A 17601-nucleotide genomic window follows, 5' to 3' on the forward strand; every position below is an offset into this window, starting at 1 on the left:
GATGAATGCACCTATGGAAATGGTCGTCAAGTATTAAGTCATTGTGTACGTTATCTTGATGTCAGGGGTAGGCCAGTACATGCATTTCTAGATGTTCAAGTTATAGAAGATAGATTGGCTGCATCTGTGACAACCCACATCTTAGAAGAGTTAAATGCTTGTCAGTTAGACCCCAAACAGATGGCTGCGTGTGCGTTTGACGGAGCTGCAAACTTCTCTGGAAGACACGGTGGAGTGCAAGCTTTGCTCAGAGAAAAGTGTTACCATAATCTCTCCTATACACACTATATCTACTCCAACTAGCGCTAGTATGAGCTGCAGACTCTTTAAATTTATAGCTTTTTAAATGTCTTTTGATGTCTTCATTATATTCTTTTTTCAACAAGAGTCCAAAAAGCCTGAATATCTTGGAAAATATAGAAGATACACTGGAACTGAAGTTCATATTAGTCCAACCTGGGAAAACCCTCTGGCTTTCTCATGAACGATCCTTGGCTGTTGTCTTAAAATTAGTGCAGCCATTATTACTGGCTTTGGAAAGTATCTACCAAAATGGGATGGATCTAAGTAGTGAGGCTGGTGGATTACTTTTGCTACTATGTTTAGAGAAGACTATTGCCATTCCCTCTCTTCTAAGTCTACTGTTGAAACCCCTTGGGTCATTAAACAATGCCATCCAGGCATCTGCTACAACACTAGTAGATCTTTGTCCAGCAATAGAAGCTACCTTTGGGTCAATCAGAGAGCTATCCATTGAAAAAATACTGGAAGAAGCAAAGACTTCAGTCCAGAAGTTGACTAATGAAGGCATTTATATTGAATCCTTAAGAGAAGAGGACAAGAAGTGTTTGTTAAGACAACTGAAAAAGTACACAGACTAGATTCTTAAAAATCTACAACAGTGATTTCTAGATTCTACTCAACCTCTACGTAGCTTTTACAGATCCCTGTCTTATAAAACACCGACAGTTGAGTGGAGTGAGGCAGTACCAGCAATGGGGGTCCCATGTGCTCAGGACAGAATAGAGAATTTGAATACAGAGTGGAATATCCTACGACGAATGAATGAATATTTGACTTCAAATTCTTTTTTATCATCATTAGTGGCTCGACCTGATCTTTATGCGGTGTTTCCTGGGCTGAAAGAACTAGGAATTTATCTCTTGCTACTCCCAGTCACAACAGCTACAGTGGGGCGTTCTTTTTCATCATTGAATAGAATTTTGTGTTTTGAAAACTTCTGCCTGATCATGGGAATGAACTAATGAGCATATCAACTGAAGGACTGGAAGTACCGGACACACGAGAAGCCACCAAAGATGAACGCATTGCATTCAAGAAGTTCATTAACAGAGTTGTGCAAAATTATAACAAGAAACCAAGAAGAATGTAGATGATGTGCTTCATAGACGGCTTGAGTAGCCAACTTTAATTTGTGTGATGATTTAAAAATCTAATAAAATGGTCATGAAACATGTTTCAGTTTTTACTATGGTGCCATACAGCCCACCTTCACCCTCACAGTCTCACCCCTCATCGGCCCTGACACCCCCCTGAAAATTTGAACACCCCCCTAATTTCAATTCCTGGGGAAAACCATGTCAAACACAGAAATAAATGCAACAGGAAAGCTCTTCTAATGGTTTAAGAGCCACAGCGCTATAGAAGGAAGGGGGGACGGGTACAATAAAAAAAGGGAAGCACCCAAAAGCTGACTCGTGGGTGAGGTATGAATGCAGGTCTGGGTCTGTCTTCTCCCCTCCACCCCCACCCGCACCCCCCCACCAGGAAAACAAGGCCTTTGGTGTTCCCACAGGAAACTGTCTGTGAGGGTCAGAGGTTCATGTACAAGTATGAGAACAGAGAGGGCCAGACACACACAGCTGCTTTGCATTCTGCAGCAGCATCACTGCCAGTGATGGATTGTTTCCAGGCAAAGCAAAATTGCATTTCATTTGTTGCAACACTTAAAAAACCCCCAAAGCCAGCGATTTGAGTCCCAAATGGATGACCTTTCACTCTGGGTCAGTTCCCAGGGTTATTGCAGGTCCTCTTTGCTGCTGACATACTCTGGGAGGTCTGGCGAATGTATTCAGCATGAGGCTGGCTTTGGGGCCTAGCCCCTCTTCCTACATTCCATGCTGTGGCCTTATTAAGCTTCTGACTTCTGGCCAGAACCGACTGTGCTACTTTGGAGAAATCTGAGTGCACTAAAACACCAGCAAGCTGGATTTTGGAGCAGTGATTTCAGCATGTTTCTCTGTATGTGGTGGGGAGTGAGTAGGTTATTCTTGTTTTTCTCTGGCTTTTCAGCCCTCCCAAACTAGACAGATAAGGAGGAAACAATCTTGATTCTAGGGTTGCCAATTTTGGTTGGACTCCAAGGACAATTCTGGAGGGTTGACAACCCTTCTTGACGCCTGTTTTCACACAAAACTCCCTGTACCAGTTTTAATGGTCCACCATCACAAACCAGCTCCGTGGAACTGGCTTGTGCAGAAAGGGACCTGTTCTCACCAGAGACAGTGGATGGAAACTAGAGCTGGGTCCCAAGTTGATGTCCCTGCTGGAGGTGTATTGGCCATGGGGCCCGGTTATTTACAGACAAGTATAGCTGCAGAAAGCTGGTAAAGGCATGACCATGTTATGCTATTGTGTTACTCTTTCAGTTGTCAGAGTAGCAGCCGCGTTAGTCTGTGTGCACAAAAAGAAAAGGAGTACTAGTGGCACCTTAGAGATTAACCAATTTATTTGAGCATGAGCTTTCGTGAGCTACAGCTCACTTCATCGGATGCATACCGTGGATGCATCCGATGAAGGGAGCTGTAGCTCACGAAAGCTCATGCTCAAATAAATTGGTTAGTCTCTAAGGTGCCAGTAGTACTCCTTTTCTTTCAGTTGTGTCTCTACTGCCTAATTTTCTCAGTGCATGGGACAAATCCCCTTCCCCACCCACACAGGGCTGTCCCAGGAACCTGCTCATCTCTGCGGTGCCGACATTCCAGAAGATGATGATTGTTAATTGTTTCCTGTTGTCGTGTCCAGTTAAAGGCAATTTGATGGCAAACAGTTCTGAGTCTCTCCCATGTGTGTGACTTGACCTTGAAAATTTAGGCTTGACATAGCTAAAGGCTAAAGCAAAGCAAAACATGATCTGAGATCTCTTGGGACCAAATTCTCTGTTACTGCATATGGCTCTGCTGCTATCACTAGAGCTGCACCAGAATGTGGCCCATAGAATTGGCCATGCCTCATCTTGATTTCACAGTTCTTGTTCGCCACCAAATGGTCTCAAGTACCTACAGTCATGGGAATGGAATGATGACCTCCTTGCTGATGGAACACCACCCAGCTCCATCTCTGGCTAGGTCCTGAAGGTAATCTGGCTGGATATTCAGTCTATGCCCATCACTGACGATCAGATCATGCCACCAAAGCTTTTGGTGCCCATAGGATTGCTGGCTGGGTAGTGGAGATCCTTGGTACAAGTTCTGGAAAGTGGGGGGAGTTATTTGATTAAATGAAAGGGTAAAAGCCCCAGTATGATGGGATGGGTCATGGAGGAAGCTGCTATTTAGGCATGAGCCTAAATAGCTTGGTGCATTCCATAGGCCGTGGGCTGCAAAAGGTATGGAGAAGCAATTGCCTACCTTAACTCTCTTCTCTTCTTCCCTCTAATAGTCCTGTCCCCTTCCTCTCCCCTCCTCCCATTATCACTTCTCCCCTCCACACATCTTCTTTCCCTCTCTCACCTCCTCAATGGTCCATTCTCCTTCTCCTCTTTCCCTCTCAGTTCCTGCCTCCATCCTACTTGATCTCCGAATCATCCCTCTCCCTCGCACTCTGTCCCTGAGCCCTCTCATGCTGCCAGGGTAATCTGAGTGCATGATTTACATAGTCAGGTCTTGATGTTCTGGAAATCCCCTTCTGTGGCCAAAGCTTCCTCCCTGAGCTCAGAAGGCGTCATCCTCGCAGTTCTTCTGCTTTCCTTTGTCAACCAAAGCAACAAAACAGACCAGCCTGGACTGGTAAATACTCCAGCCACAGAAGCAGCGAAACCCCACTTCTGATGTCAGTAGATGCCGAGATGTCAGAAATGTGGTGCCCTGCGCAGATCAAAGTGCAAAAATAGCCTAGAAAAGCACTCAGCCTTTGAACCTGTGCCACTCCCCTCTGTGCCTTCTCTCGAGGTGCCCTCTGTGTCTGGGATTTTATTCCTGTCCTTTGTCCCCAACCCCGCTCCCCCCTCCACTTGCACAAAGATATAGGGCGAGAGCTTGGATTGCAAAATTAACCTGAGTAAGCAAACAGGGAGCACCAGGATGTCTTATTACTCAGGGCTCATCTGCATGCAGAGTTGCACCAGTTTAACGACAGGTGCAATTTTAAACTGATCTACATAAATTAGTGCAAAAGGCCGTGTGGGGGACTCTGGATAATACCAGGTCTGTTTTGGCTTAGCAGGAGATTGATTAGGAACAGGTTTAAGCTAAACTGTAATAAGCCACTTCTGAAATGAACTAAGTGTGTGCAGCCTGGGTTTTGCACCAATGTAACCAAACTGGTATAACTAAACCAGTTCAAATTTAATTAGTTTCCTGTTCCAAGTGCTAAAGCCAAGGACAGTAATGCCAATGGGGGAGCAAGCTGGATTCCAATCTGCCTCATGCAGCATCAGTCAAGTTGTCCCCTTAATTCTCACTGTAGAAGTAAGGTGATGTAATGGGCTGGGAGAACACAGCTTGAATTTCTGATGCCAGGTAGAAGATGCAGGGCTGGCAGCTAGAAAAACTGAGCCAGAAGGTCCAATAAAAGAGATTACCTCACCCACCTTGTCTCTCCAGATTCTGCTGTCACTTGGTGCATCTAGAATAGAAAAACAAATGCTCACAACAGAGCAGGAGCCAGCAATGGTGCAGCTGCTGGGTGCTAAACTGCTCTAGGTGCTATGACTCCCTTGACATGAGGGGAGTTATACTATCAGAGAATTTGTCCTCCCGTGTAGATGGGACTCTGGCGTCTGGTAAGAGCACTGTCTACATCATCTACATAACTGCAACAGCTGTTATACAGTACAAGCAGTCATTTTGCTAGTATAGACAAGGCTGCTGGAATCATTGGGTGTACCTGACAACAGAACTTGGTCCTCCATCATCCTTTGACTTGGAGAATGAGGGAATCGGAGGAATACAAGCTGTCAGAGCAGTGTTCTGCACTATAACTAAAGTAACGTTATGGCCTCAGTCCAAGGCCCCGTGGAGAGCTGGGATCAATCTCTTTAAAGTGGAAAAGACTCTCTGAGTTTTTCATGTTTATTCCAGTGCCAACTAGTTCCGGCCATTGAGCAGACTCTCAAAGAACTTGGTAACCACGCCACATGGTTTATCTGGAACGACTGCAGGGCTGGCGTCTATTCACCTTGCCTTCAGAATCTACCACTGGCCCACTTGACTTCACTGCTGCTGAGGCTGATGGGACAGTGAGGGACTGTCAATGGGATGCACTGATCACTGGCTAGGGAGGACAAGGCAGGCTGGCCAGCAGGAAGTATTTCCTAGCAACGCTAAACAGGCTTCCTAGGGAAGTCACTAAACATATGGGAATGTGGGAAAGAGAACAATCTTCCAATGGCCAGGCAGGAACTGGATGATCTCATCAGCCTTTCTAGGATTCCATAACTGAATCATTGTTCTGTGGTTCCAGGCTGCAATTACTAATTAATAAGTGAGGTACAGCCCCCTCTTCAGGAGGACAGACACAGGATAGCCCTTCATGCTGTGTGTGGCTCCTTATCAAAACCACTCCAGCTGTCTGGGGCCTCAGCATGGGGAATTTCCCTTCTCCTGCCTAAAAGTAACTCAGCTGGGCTCTCCTTCCTGTATTCGCTTAACAGCCCAGAGTCTGGACCGAAGGCTCTCTCTCGCCAGCTCCCCTTGGCCCTACCTGGGTGAGTAACCAAACGTTCTTTTAGCCAGAGCATGTGGTAGATAAGGTGAAAGGGAGAAGAGTCAGTTATGTTGTAAATCAAGATTCTGGAACTATGGAGATAGAGACACGACACCTCTTTGTCTCTCTTTGACAGAAATAGACCAGAGTTTTTACAGATTGCCTTAGGCTATTTATTTGCAGGCTGAGAAACTATCTTAAAAATAAGCCCCTTTGTGGCTCAATATGGCCATATTTAGCTTTGCCTCCAGGCTTTCTGCTGGCTCACAGAACAAAAAACAGAACGAAACGAGTTCCAGCTGGGCTACAAGAAGCAGGGATAATTTGACTGTTTTTCAGTCCCAAGGTTCCCATAGATTCCTGGGTGCACAGAGCACCTGGGTGGTACATTCAGCTGTAGAACATAGGCATTTACATTTCCTGCACTGGTTTAAAATGCAGGACACGAGAGTCCCACGACCAAAGTCCTAGAACACAGTGAGCTGTGAAATTAAACCCTGTAGAACATTTTAAGGCATTGTTCTATTTAGAGCAACAAGCGACTAGGCCACAGAGCTTACCCCTTGTAACGTACTTTAATGACCATGTTCTCCGGTGTTTCCTGAAGCCTCCGGTTTCCAAAAAGTGATGGTGGTGCGTGAGCAGTGTGCTGTGGGAACCCAAGACTGGAACGGCTGACCATGCTGTAGGGCAGGACTGAAGTGTACAGGCAGCCTTCTGGGAGAGCCCACCATGGGCTAGCAGGAGTTGCTACAAGTCAGCAGTGAGGTGCATAGGCTGAAAGCTGTGGGGGAATGGTTCAACTTCTCTGCTTGCAGTGTGGATCCTCTGCTTGTTCCACAGCCTGATAGGCATATTCCCTAGCACCTTACTGGCAAAAAATGGCTAATAATTAAATGGAAGATCGGTCCAGCGTATGTGAAAATCTGTGCAATATTGTGCAGAAATGGGGAAATTCCCTGCAGTTGTCACTGGCTCTTTTTTCCTGTCATTATGCACCATTGTTGCTCATGAGCACCCTACAATAACAGAAGCGATGGTGCCGGGGGAGGAGGGAGGGAAATGTGATAAGGAAACAGATCGTAATGTCGGTTTTCCAATATATTATGAGAAGAAACAGCTCAAAGATGATTTGACTCTCCCCTAGGCAATAAAGGCTGGGGAATTCTCACAATCTGAGCTGCTCATGGTGCCAGGAAAGCTTCGGTAACTCTGGAGCCGCTCTTTGCACTGTATATAGGCGTGCCTCTCGTGCATCACTCTTGACCTTCATGGACAGTTCCCCTTGATATCAAGGGGAGCCAGCCATAGTTACAAGGTTAGGCAAATATGTGGTCATTGTGAAACAAAGCAGTGAGTCTCTGGCATTCTGAGGAAACACAGTGACCATCCTCTAGCTAGCGGAATGCTTCGTCTGGCAACTCACAGTTACATTGGTATAATTCACTTGTGAAAACTTTAAGTAAGAATGGATTTTGCACCTCCATGCTCCCCGTGCTCCACCTTCACCTCCCCAGTCTGGCAGGGGGTTCCATCTCTGAGTCTGTGATGTCCCCCCTCTATTTGGCATTGATGAGGCCTCATCTGGAGTACTGTGTCCAGTTTGGGGCCCCACACTAGAAGAAAGATGTGGAAAAATTGGAAAGAGTCCAGCGGAGGGCAACAAAAATGATTAGGGGGCTGGAACACATGATTTATGAGGAGAGGCTGAGGGAATGGGAATTATTTAGTCTGCAGAAGAGAAGAGTCGGGGGGATTTGATAGCTGCTTTCAACTACCTGAAGGGGGGTTCCAAAGGGAATGGATCTAGACTGTTCTTAGTGGTACCAGATGATAGAACAAGGAGTAATGGTCTCAAGTTGCAGTGGGGGAGGTTTAGGTTGGATATTAGGAAAAACTTTTGCTCTAGGAGGGTGGTGAAGCATTGGAATGGGTTACCGAGGGAGGTGGTGGAATCTCCTTCCTTAGAGGTTTTTAAGGTCAGGCGTGACACTGCTCTGGCTGGGATGATTTAGTTGGGGATTGGTCACACTTTGAGCAGGGGGTTGGACTAGATGACCTCCTGAGGTCCTTTCCAACCCTGATATTCTATGATACTCACTGGCTTAAGAGCATCCACCTAAAGGTTCAGGGTTTCTGTTCTATTTCTCCCCGCCCCAGAACCAAGGAGTCCTTGCTGACAGCTGCTGACAGTCCTTGCTGACAGACTCCCCCCTCTACTAATGCTAGGTGCTTCAGAGGGAATGAACAGAACAGGCAATCATCAAGTGACCAACCCTAGTCATCCAGTCCCAGCTTTAGGCAGTCAGAGGCTAGGGACACCCACAGCATGAGCTTGTATCGCTGAACAGCTTGGCTAATAGCCATTGATGTATTCTCCGTGAACTTATCTAATTTTTTTAACCCCATTATAAGTTCGGCCTTCACAGCATCCCCTAGCAAGGAGTTCCACAGGCTGACTGTATGTTGTGTGAAGTAGTACTTCCCTTTTGTTTGTTTTAAATCTGCTGCCTATTAATTTCATTGGGTGACCCCTGATTCTTGTGTTATGTGAAGAGATAAATAACACTTCCTTATTCATTTTCTACCCACCATTCATGATTTTATAGCCCTCTATCATAACCCCCTTTAGTCGTCTCTTTTCCAAGCTGAAAACTCCCCTCTCTTTCTAATCTCTCCTCGTATGGAAGCTGTCCCATACCCTTAATCATTTTTGTTGCCTTTCTCTGGACCTTTTCCAATTCTAATATATCTTTTCTGAGATGGGGCAACCAGAACTACATACAGTATTGCAGGGGTGGGCGTACCATGGATTTATATAGTGACATTACGATATTCTCTGTCTGATTATCTATCCCTTTCCTAATGGTTCCTAACATTCTGTTAGATTTTTTGACTGCTGCTGCACATTGAGCTATATCATCAGCATGGGACCTGCTCTCCCTTGGCACCCTGCAAATCACAAAGGCCACCATGCATAAGTATCTCGTAATGATTACCGATACTGCCAGATGCAAGCAGACAGCCAGTGGGCATCTAACATGTGGGGCAAAGACCATCTTTTTGTTCTGTGTTCACACAATGGTGTCCTGGTCATTGGGCAGTCCGGGGCTGCTTCTTGCTATGACAATACGAATAGTAAATATTAACAGAATCAGATGCAGGCTTAAAGGCTTTTTTTTTTCCGGAGTGACTCTGTGGGTTGGAGAGACTGAGAGGAAGCAGCAGATCGTGAGCAGCCCAATGTTTACTGCAGGCACCACAGTGGCAGTACCCACTTCCATCCAGGAGTGGAAATCCCCTCCACATATGTAATCAGCCTTCTGCCTCCCTGCCTGCCTCTTCCCCCTTCACAGATAGCCAAGGTGGATCAGTGATTCGAAGACTCCAAACCATTCGAGTGCTAAATTTAGGAAGGGAAACTTAGGGAGATAAGAGTGGTTGCCTCTTTCTGCTCTTTGCATTATAAAGGCAATGACAGCATTCTGCAGCCATGATCCAGCACGCTACAGCTCAGGCGAGTGATCCCATAGGGTATGGGGCCGCCAGTCCAGAATGCTCCAGAACATCACAGTGTGCAACTCCGATGCTACAGGGCATGGGGCCGCCAGTCCAGAATGCTCCAGAACATCACAGTGTACAACTCCGATGCTACAGGGCATGGGGCCGCCAGTCCAGAATGCTCCAGAACATCGCAGTGTGCAACTCCGATGCTACAGGGCATGGGGCCGCCAGTCCAGAATGCTCCAGAACATCGCAGTGTGCAACTCCGATGCTACAGGGCATGGGGCCGTCAGTTCAGAATGCTCCAGAACATCACTGTGTGCAACTCCGATGCTACAGGGCATGGGGCCGTCAGTCCAGAATGCTCCAGAACATCACAGTGTGCAACTCCGATGCTACAGGGCATGGGGCCGTCAGTCCAGAATGCTCCAGAACATCGCAGTGTGCAACTCCGATGCTACAGGGCATGGGGCCGTCAGTCCAGAATGCTCCAGAACATCGCAGTGTGCAACTCCGATGCTACAGGGCATGGGGCCGTCAGTCCAGAATGCTCCAGAACATCGCAGTGTGCAACTCCGATGCTACAGGGCATGGGGCCGTCAGTCCAGAATGCTCCAGAACATCGCAGTGTGCAACTCCGATGCTACAGGGCATGGGGCCGTCAGTCCAGAATGCTCCAGAACATCGCAGTGTGCAACTCCGATGCTACAGGGCATGGGGCCGTCAGTCCAGAATGCTCCAGAACATCGCAGTGTACAACTCCGATGCTACAGGGCATGGGGCCGTCAGTCCAGAATGCTCCAGAACATCGCAGTGTGCAACTCCGATGCTACAGGGCATGGGGTCGTCAGTCCAGAATGCTCCAGAACATCGCAGTGTGCAACTCCGATGCTACAGGGCATGGGGTCGTCAGTCCAGAATGCTCCAGAACATCGCAGTGTGCAACTCTGATGCTACAGGGCATGGGGCCGTCAGTCCAGAATGCTCCAGAACATCGCAGTGTACAACTCCGATGCTACAGGGCATGGGGCCGTCAGTCCAGAATGCTCCAGAACATCGCAGTGTACAACTCCGATGCTACAGGGCATGGGGCCGCCAGTCCCGAATGCTCCAGAACATCGCAGTGTGCAACTCCGATGCTACAGGGCATGGGGTCGTCAGTCCAGAATGCTCCAGAACATCGCAGTGTGCAACTCCGATGCTACAGGGCATGGGGCCGCCAGTCCCGAATGCTCCAGAACATCGCAGTGTACAACCCGCAGGGCATAGGGCCATTGGTCCAGAATGCTCCAGAACGTCACAGTGTACAACCCCGACACTGCGGGGCACGGGGCCATCCATCCAGAACCCGAGGGTAGTTTCCTGGTGGTCCCTCCCATCCTTTTGTCCCGCTGCTTTCCCTTTCCCTTTCCCTTTCCCTTTCCCTTGACCGTACCGCTCCCTCTGCTTCCCCCATGCCCCCCCCCCCCCGCCCTCTCTGTTTAGATCGCCCTCCGCCTGCCGCTGGCAGCTGGTCTGCGGCACGCCATGGGGTGGGGGGGGGGATCTGCGGGTTAGCGCTCAGCCCGTCAATCACGGGTGGGAATTTCCAGGGGAGGCGGCGCTGACTCACACTTCCTCCGCCCCCGCCTCCTCCCGCCGCCCGCCGGCCAGCGCGCGGGGCGCTGCGATGTCCGAGCCGCAGTCGCCGTAGGGCGCGCGCTGCCGGCGGACCCGGGCTGCCCGTCTCCCAGGTAGGACGAGACCCTCCCCCCCCCCCCCCGCTTGCAAAGGTGCACGGGCCCCTCCTGCAGCCGGCCCCGCTGGGGGGGGGGCCCTGGCGCTGCTGCTGCCTGGCTGCGCCGCGCCGTGTTGTTCTCGGCTGGCCTGGCTGCGTCCCCCTTGCCGGGGGGCTGGGCTGGGCTGGGGGGCTGGCTGGGAGGGAGACTACAGCTGAATATTTGGAAAGCAAACCGGGGCTTGACAGATCGGGCTTCTCTCTCTCTCTCTCTCCTCCCTCTCTGCCCCCAGCAGCTCGGCTGTCTCCGGAGGCGTTTTGCTTCCCCAAGTGCCCCCCCCCCCCCCGCTGTGGGGCTCCTGGGAAGGAAGCACCGTAGGTGTGGGAATGGAGGTGGTGCCCCCCCCCCGGGGGGGATGTTGTTATTGCAGAGGGAGTGGGGCGGTTGATGGAAGTCACGCTCTGCTCCGCTTCCCCGGAGCAGTGGGGTCTGTGGGGTGGGGTTCCTACAAGGCTGATAATGGGTTCTGTGCCATGGAGGCCGGGGCGTGTGTGTAAAGCCACCCCCCCCACCCTCTCGGCGGCTCTTCAGACATCTCCTGCATGGCCCCCCACCCCGGCACCAAGTGACTGACTCTTTCTGAGCGGGCCTGGAGGATTCATGGACCTGCAGTGGAAAGGCTGAGGTGCGGTGCCCACCTGGCGAATCATGAGACGTCGTCCTGCAAACCCATTCACCCCAAAGATCCCCGGCAGTGCCACACTCCCTCGAGGTCCCCCCTAAGGCACAGTGTGCATGGGGTAAGGTGTGGGGGTGTTACATGCTGCCCATACACAGCGCAGACCTTGGGGGTGTGCTGGGACCTGGGGTGCTGCTGATTATAGATGCCACTTACAGCTCTTCCTTGGGGACAATGTCTGTCATAGTAGCAGCTTCCAGAAGAGAAACGTACCCATTCCCAGGAGCCATTTGAGGCTCCTTGGTGAGTCCCTGCAGGCTGTGCCTCCCCAGGTAATATTGACGGCGTCCTGCTCGCATACAGTATTTTTAATCCGAGAGTCTCTGTGGACTTTATGGACATACGTTAGATAAACCTTGCAACAGCCCTGGGATAATGATATGTAGTATTATCCCTGCCATACGGATGGAGACGCTGATCCTCTGGGAAATGACTTGCCTCGCTCACGTCGCTCACCTGTAGAACCCAAGAGGCCTGACAACCTGTCCTCTGAACTGATCACTAGACACAGCCTTCTCTGCTAACCTTGTCACAGATTGACCAAATGACAAAGGGAGCGTCGTGCACGGAAGGCCTCGGAACTGGCCTTAGAAGAGTGTCTGGTGGACACCTGGTTCTGTGTGCTGCAAGTCAAAGGATCTGATGGGGGGAAAGAAACATCTCAATAGTCAATCCAGTTGTGATTTTGAAGAACAACATCCTAGCTGATCTTTGAAAGAGAGAGCCGTGTTCTCCCTGCAGTTTACCTTTCCAGATTTGCATTTACCTGGCTTTGACTGAAAAGCAAAGACGAGCCCTAGGAAAATATAACTTGCTGATTGCCTCTTTGGGTTAGATCAAAGGTTACTGAGCTGTGTAGTCCATGGACCATCAGTGGTTCACAGAGTGCTTGCTAGTGGTCCAGACAGCCAGCTGGTCATATGGGGCTGGCATCTCTCCTTGCTTCCAGCTCCTGCATCACACAAAGACAACTAAAAATGAGACCAGGTTGTAATGGTAATGAGGAACTTTAACTATCCACTTATCTGTTGGAAAAGTAATATGGCAAAACACACAATCTCCAATAAGTTATTGGAACGTATTGGGACAACTTGTTTCAGAAGGTGGAGGAAGTAGCCAGAGGGGAAGCCATTTTAGATTTGATTCTGGCTACCAGGAAGGAATTGTTTGCAAATCTGAAGGTGGAAAGCTGTTTGGGTGAAAGTGATCTTGAAATGATAGATTTCATTATCCTAAGGAAAGGAAGGCATGGAAGCAGGGGAATAAGGACAATGGACTTCAAAGAAAGCAGACTTTAACGCACTCAGAGAACTGGTAGGTGAGGTCCCAGGGGAAGAAAATGGAAAGGTAAACATGTCAGGAAAGCTGGCATTTTCTCAAAGAGACAGTATTAATGGCACAACAGCAAACTATTCCAATGTAAAGGAAAGATAGGAAGAATAGTAAGAGGCCAATATGGCTCCATCGGTTAATAATCTGACAATCAAAAAGGAATCCTACAAAAAGTGGAGACCTGGACAGATTGCTAAGGATGAATACAAAAGAATAGCACAAGCATGTAGGGACAACATCAGGCTACAGCACCACCTAAGTTGTGCCTGGCAAGGGACATAACAGGCAATAAGACAAGGTTCTATAAATACATTAGGAGCGAGAGAAAGATGAAGTAAAGTGTAGGTCTACTACTTAGCAAGTAAGGAGAGCTAATAGCTGATGACATCAAGAAGGCTGAGGTGTTTAATGCCTATTCTGATTCACTTACAAAAAGTTTAATTGTGACCAGATGCATGATTAATATTAACAACAAGGGGGGACGGACATAAGCCAGAACAGGGAAAAGAACAGGTTAAAGAATATTTAGATAAGTTAAATGTATTGAAGTTGGCAGGGCCTGACGAAATTCACTCTTGACTACTTAAGGAACTAGCTGAAGCAATCTTGGAACCATCTTCAAGAACTCATGGATGATGGGTTGAGGTCCCAAAGGACTGGAGATGGGCAAACATAGTACCTATCTTTGAAAAAGGGAACAAAGAGTACCCAGGGAGTGGGAATTATAGACCAGTTAGCCTAACTTTGTTACCTGGAAAGATACTGGAACAAATTATTAAGCAATCCATTTGTAAGCACCTAGAGGATAATAGTTATAAGGAATAGACAACATGGTTTTGTAAAGAACAAATCATGTCATATCCACCTAATTTCCTCCTTTGACACGGTTACTGGCCTGGTGGATAGGGGGAAGTAGTAGACCTAATGTATCTTGATTTTCGTAAGGCATTTGCCACAGACCCTCATGACATTTTCATAAGCAAACTAGGGAAATATGGTCCAGATGAAATTACTGTAAGGTGGTTGCATAACTGAAAGACCATACTCAAGGAGTAGTTATCAGTGGTTCTCTCTCAGACTAGGGGGATATTTCTAGTGGGGTCCTGCAGGGGTCTGTCCTACGTCCAGTATTATTCAATATTTTATTAATGACTTGGAACAGAGAGTATGCTTGTAAAATCTACACATGATACCAAGCTGGGCGCGATTGGAAGCACTTTGGAGCACAGGATTAGAATTCAAAATGACCTTGATAAATTGGAAAATTGATCTGAAATGAACAAGATGAAATTCAATAAAGGCAAGTGCAAAATATTACACTTAGGAAGGAAAATCAAATGCACAACTCCAAATGGGGAATAGCTGGCTAGGTAGCAGTACTGCAGAAAAGGATCTGGGGGTTATAGTGGATCACATACTGAATATGTGACAAGAATGTGATGCAGTTGTGAAAAAAGCTGATGATCATTCTGGGGTTTATTCACAGGAGTGTAGTATGTAAAACGTGAGAGGTAATTGTCCCACTTTGCTCTGCACGAGCAAGGCCGCAGCTGGAGTACTGTATCCAGTTCTGGGCGCCTTTCAGAAAGATGTGGACAAATTGGAGAGAGTCCAAAGGAGAGCAACAAAAAAGATAAACAGTTTAGAACACCTGACTTACGAGGAAAGCTTTAAAAAACCTGGACCTGTTTAGCCCTGAGGACAAGAAGACTGAGGGGAGTCCTGATAACAGTCTTCATATATGTTAAGGGCTCTTATAAAGATGACGATCAGTTCCCCATGTCCACTGAAGATAGGACAAGAAGCAATTGACTTAATCTGCAGCAAGGGAAATTTAGGTTAGATATTAGGAAAAACTTCCAAACTATAAGACTAGTTAAGTATTGCAGTAGGCTTCCAAGGGAAGTTGTGGAATCCCCGTCATTGGAGGTTTTTGCGAACAGGTTAGATAAACGCCTGTCAAGGACGGTCTAGGTTTAGTTGGTCCTGTCTAAGCACAGGGGGCTGAACTAGATGACCTCTCGAGGTCCCTTCCAACCCTACATGTATAAGATTCTCTGAAATACATGCGGTCCTTCCAGTTTTACTTTCTCGTGTAAGCAATTGTTGTAGTGACCCCAGGGATGTTGTGTGGTCCCAAATGAGAGGGGAGATGTCCGGGAGCCAGTCCATCTGTTAGGATATGCTCTGTCCTATGGGGAAAGTTTGAGCAACACAGATCAAAAAGACAGTCCCCACTCCACAGAGTTTACAATAAACAGAGCAAGCTTTGTCCGTCATTTTTCTTGACTTCTGTCCAGGAAACCTAGTAGAGGACCAGGCTGGTGTGCCTACCAGATTGCTAGTTCATAATAATACTCATTTACATAATAACACGCATATGCAGTTTGGCACAGCCCCCACCCGTAATCCCATAGTGCTCCCTGGATTATAAAGATGCTTTCTCTGAGACAATCTGGAAAGCATTTAGCGACAGAATGGCACGTGCTCCAGCTATTGTAAGCTCTTTTAGTCCAGAAACATTCCTCTCTATATTTATAAAGCATGGTGTAATTTCCAGCTCTACATACATGTTTTGTAACAATATTAGGTGTGAGTGAATGAGCACCTCATAAGGGCTGGGGTAGGGAGGCCTGTTCCCCTGCCATCCTCAAAAAGCTTTTTGGTTATTTCCTGCAGCTTAGAAATCACGCTTCTAAATGTAGGTATAACAGCAAATAAATTTGTTAGTCTCTGAGGTGCCACAAGTCCTCCTTTTCTTTTTGCGGATACAGACTAACACGGCTGCTACTCTGAAACATCTATGGGAAAACTGATCTGTTTACTAATGTACCTGGAACCACACCTGAAAAGCTGGAGCTGTATCATGACATAGCTGCATCATATGGTGACCTCAGCAGGGTCAAGGCAGAATAACTCCCCCAACACATGGCATGTTGGATAGTCAGATGTGCTGAAAGGATGGATCCTAGATGCATCTGAGGTCACTGTTGAGCACTTGCTTTAGAGAGTGAGCTGGATGACTCTTGGTATTGCTTTTGGGTATCTGTTGGAGATGGAAGTGAGAGCCTTATGCAGTGTTATTAATGGCATTGGAAGCAAGATAAAGGTGGAAAGGAATGCACAAGTCCTTCCCCTTATCTTATTTCCATGCTTCTCAGGTTTTGGGTGGAGGGGGTATATCCTGGAGCAGCCTCAGCTATTGCTAAATGTAGTTATTGTTTGTTACCTCCTGCAAAGACAATTATGGGATACTGGAGTTGGGGGTGTGCATCCCACATAGCTTGAGCCATGGTGTTTATTCTGGGAGCTCTGGAAACAGTGACACTCATATAAGATTTCTCATCCGGAGCTCAGAACTGTGTTTGAAAAGGCAAAATAATGACAGAAAGGGAAGTGAGTCTTTAACGGCCTTTTCTTCTTGTAGCACTACGGGCTGAGCTGATGCTATAATACCCCTTCAGCCTGACCCGCTGTTTTGCACAGGGCTTGAAGTTTCACTTGCCAATGATGGGTACGAAATGTTGCCGGGTGAGTGAAGAGAGCATAGAGGAGCTTAGCCATCAGTTTCTACAGAATTTCAGCCTTTATTTAAGAATTCTAGCTCTTATGGTTATGAAGATAACCTTTCAAATGGGACTTGGTTCCATGCTGACTTCCTGAGTCTGCTGGCAGTGTCACTGCCACTGTTGCTGCTCAGAGTTTCCTCAAGCAGCAGCAGAGTACACTTAACAAGTTCTGCTTCATTTTAAATGCTGCTGTTTGGAGCTTTGAAGGCTGCTGGGAAAGCATGTCAGTTTATTCTGCTACTTTGGAAAGCTGTGATCAGTAGCTGAGGCAGGTACTGATGCAGTGTGGGAAGCAAAATGAAAATACTTGGTCTAGGGAAAGGGTAGATTAATAGAGAGAACTTATCTTCCCAAAAGAGGATGGGGTCCCCAAGCAGCATCCAAGGACAGAATCCTGCAAAGAAGACCATCACCCCACAGAAGGGGTTTAGCTTCTGATCAGGGCGCTACTGCTAAAATCTCACTATTGGTGCTCCTTTGCATTGGTCTCTGGCTAATAGGTGGCTGGTAATTGCTTCTAGCAGGAACCTATAAGAGCAATGGCTTTCCTGCTTGCTAAAAAACCTGCCCCCTGCATGGTCACTGCCCCCAGGGGAATTACAAGAAGAGCTGGAAAAAATTTTGATGAACTATTTTTCCAGTGACAAATGCTGTTTCATCAAAACCGAAATGTTATGTGGAAATGTATCTGTTTGGGCACAAATTTCATTGGGACGTTTTCTTGGGTCAGGGGTGGAATTTCTAGACAGAGGGTACACCTACACTGGAGGTGTCGTTTCCAGCTTGTGTAGAC

At 47.6% G+C, this 17601-nt stretch overlaps 1 protein-coding gene across 3 annotated transcripts in view; it reads left to right on the forward strand.

Annotated features, from left to right (window-relative positions):
* Positions 1-5858: 5858 nt before the first annotated feature.
* Positions 5859-17601, forward strand: part of TNIP1 (TNFAIP3 interacting protein 1) — a 49127-nt gene continuing 37384 nt past the window's right edge. For 2 of the 3 annotated variants that reach the window (XM_073355312.1, XM_073355314.1), the window contains exon 1: positions 11069-11183. The gene's annotated coding sequence lies outside the window, so the exon portion shown is untranslated. Of the gene's footprint in view, positions 5948-11068; positions 11184-17601 lie in introns of those variants that run through there. The other variant, XM_073355313.1, reaches the window with a different exon arrangement.

The sequence above is a fragment of the Lepidochelys kempii genome, chromosome 8, assembly GCF_965140265.1.
Source record: "Lepidochelys kempii isolate rLepKem1 chromosome 8, rLepKem1.hap2, whole genome shotgun sequence".
NCBI classification, from domain to species: Eukaryota; Metazoa; Chordata; order Testudines; family Cheloniidae; genus Lepidochelys; species Lepidochelys kempii.